General features: G+C 31.0%; 1 long non-coding RNA gene across 1 annotated transcript; it reads right to left on the bottom strand.

The window, feature by feature from the left end:
• Positions 1 to 1,663: 1,663 nt before the first annotated feature.
• Positions 1,664 to 2,915, bottom strand: LOC116349813. The gene is made up of 2 exons (XR_004201950.1): positions 2,796 to 2,915; positions 1,664 to 2,731 (listed from the first exon to the last, which is right to left on the bottom strand). It is a non-coding gene; the product is annotated as an uncharacterized LOC116349813 (long non-coding RNA).
• Positions 2,916 to 2,996: the final 81 nt, after the last annotated feature.

Raw genomic sequence — 2,996 nt, 5'->3', positions numbered from 1 at the left:
CAGCCCGAATCCCGCCCGACCCCGAATTTTTTCGGGTCGGGCTCGGGCGGTCGTCGGTCGGGTGTTCGGGTCGGGGCCCCGTTGCGACCTCTGGTCAATACAAAAACAGTTTTTACTTTAGCGCTGAAATAGTTACAGGCTTCCAAAATATGAAAGCTGTTTCTTTCTTCTGACTTAAGTGTCTTTCATCTTCAAAATTATTAATGGAGATATGAAGTCGAGTCATATATCAAACAGTTAAATTATTATGATTCAGTGCATAATACCAGAGCCACGCCGCTATTTGATATACTAATTAGAAGGAATTTATCAATTGTTAAACCAAGAATTGAAAAATATTTAAAACAGAATAGATAAATTGAAAACATAAAGGAAATTTTTTATAATAATTAATAAATTTTAATTATGACTGCAGTTACTATTATTATTATTGAAATGTGTGAAGGAAAATGATGAAATTGGTCTTTTTTGAGTTGAAGTTTTGAACAAACTGCACCATAATTTTTATACCACGAGATCAAGTGTTTATTATGGTATTATATCGCCGATATTTAAAAAACTCCAATGTGCTGCGGTCTCAATTAGCATGGCTCAGTAATCAGTGGACAGCTAGGGTGTTTCCACATGAAAAATATTAAAAAGTGGCCATTATCATTTTGAAGAGCGTAAAATTCTGTATAAGATGATTTGATTTTTGATACTGATTGGTTACCGATGTCACTTCCTGGACTAAAAACACATTTGTAAATTGTTTTCATGTCGCATTCACGCCAAAATCTGTAATTGATGAAAATATAAGATTGAACAAAATTAAAAACATGAAAAATAATTTTAATATCAAAATAATTGCCTAAATATTAATAAAAGCACAAAAACTAACAATTTTACCACAATAAACCAAAACAATGCAAATTCGCCAATTCATTTGACAGAATGACATTTGAAGCGTGATTCGCTTACGCATGACAAATGACAGGTTATGTGTCAAATGAATTGGCGATTTTGCATTGTTTTGGTTTATTGTGGTAAAATTGTTAGTTTTTGTGTTACTTTTTAAATATTTAAGCAATAATATTGATATTAAAATTATTTTTCATGTTTTTAATTTTGTTAAATCTCAAAATTTCATTAATTACAGATTCTGGCGTGAATGCGACATGAAATAAATTTACAAATGTGTTTTTGGTCCAGGAAGTGACATCGGCGACCAATCAGCATCGAAAATCAAATGATCTTATACAGAATTTTACGCTCTTCAAAATGATGCTAGCCACTTTTTAATATTTTCCATGTGCAAACACCCTAGTGGACACAGCCCTATCATGCTATGGTCGTTACTAGAAATTCAAATTTGATGACTAGTGAAATTCTTAATTTTGCTGGTTTTTAACATTTTTAAAAGATGTTTACCTGGATTGATAAGTCTGTATGATTTGACCACTTGAAAGTTTATAAAGAATAAAATCTATGAAAGTAAAAACATCGAAAATCGAACCACCATTTTGTCCGTCTCTGTTCTTACCTTACGAACGATCTCTTTCTTTCTCATCTGTGGTAGAACCATTTTCGTGTCAAATCACAGCACGTAATATGTTAATACGACTTAATTACCTGTTTTCACCTTGAAATTATATTTATTTAGTTAAAAAATAAAGCGAAATAATTATTGCAGATAAAATTTTATTGGACGCCAAAGCAATTAGTGTAAGCATCATATAATAAAGGTATGTCATAATTTTTGTTTAAGATAATACGGAAGTTCACGCTGACTACAGCTAGACTTCCCTTCATTTTTCGTTTTATCATGTGCTAAAAAAGCCTCTTAAATTCATAATTCATTGTATAATAATCATATAATAATTTATTCACTTATGTGGTTTTGCAATATGAATTTAATTAAGATAAAAACATCACGAAAAATTTCATTGAAATATTTATGTGGTTATGTCGAATATATTTATTGTTGATTATAATAATTATTCGGAATAATAATGAATAAATTACTGGACAGTACTGGTTTAAGCCTATGCTGGATCCAAATGTCAAAACATAGCTCTGAAAAAGTTTGAAACAATTTAAAAAATGCCAATATATCGTATTTTGAGATTGAAAACTGATATTAACCCTCTAATTAATTTTCTCCAGAGCTAGGAATTTTTTTCTAACTGATTTTGTTGTGAGAACACTTATTAAAAAATTATTATAATTCCAAAATATGCGTGGTTCGAAATAAATGTGCAAAAAATCGAACCCCGCCTAAGGGCATGGACATTGTCAATTTGATAATATCGTTCGGAATTATTGTTTATATGAATCACTTAGAATAAATCAACATTACTAGATAAATGTCTTCAAATGCGTTACTGAAAAAACTCAGTCAGCAAAAGCGTTATAAAATGTATGGACGATGTCACGCTTTTGTTGGCGAACTTTTTTATATAACGCGTCACATATAGTTTTTGACACTATTGCTGACGTACTTTTTTCTATAACGCATTTGAAGACATTTATCTAGTAATGCTGATTTATTCTAGGCGGTTCATATATACAACTGAGCTCAGTGAAAACAATAGAAGTTATTGTTATCATTATATTACTTTTCCGCACACACGTGTAAGTTAAAGTATTGGAATCGGTCGAAAAATTACCACCCCACATATTTTCTGTGTGTTTGCGGGACCAGAGAACATGAATCAGCTGTATTATCGATATCCGAATGTATTTGCATACCCTGTACGCTAAACGCAAAAATTGGTTAACAACTTTCAAACAATAAAAGTAGTTACAAATCTGACTTCACATGATGATTGGGAGTCCCGAGGAATAGAAATCACTTGGTTGATAGAGTTTCATGTCTGGTGTGATGCCGATGGAAAAAAATTAATTTTTCTTTCAAAAGTGATATTAAATGTGTATTGGGGTGTTTTCAAATTTAGGGATACAAAAAATTTTCGACGCATTTTTCACACAAAAATGTCAAAAAAAAAATAAATTTT

Source organism: Contarinia nasturtii, unplaced genomic scaffold (genome assembly GCF_009176525.2).
Source record: "Contarinia nasturtii isolate CC-2019 unplaced genomic scaffold, AAFC_CNas_1.1 Cnas_scaffold_3161, whole genome shotgun sequence".
NCBI classification, from domain to species: Eukaryota; Metazoa; Arthropoda; class Insecta; order Diptera; family Cecidomyiidae; genus Contarinia; species Contarinia nasturtii.
This window is presented reverse-complemented; position numbering and strand designations above follow the sequence as displayed.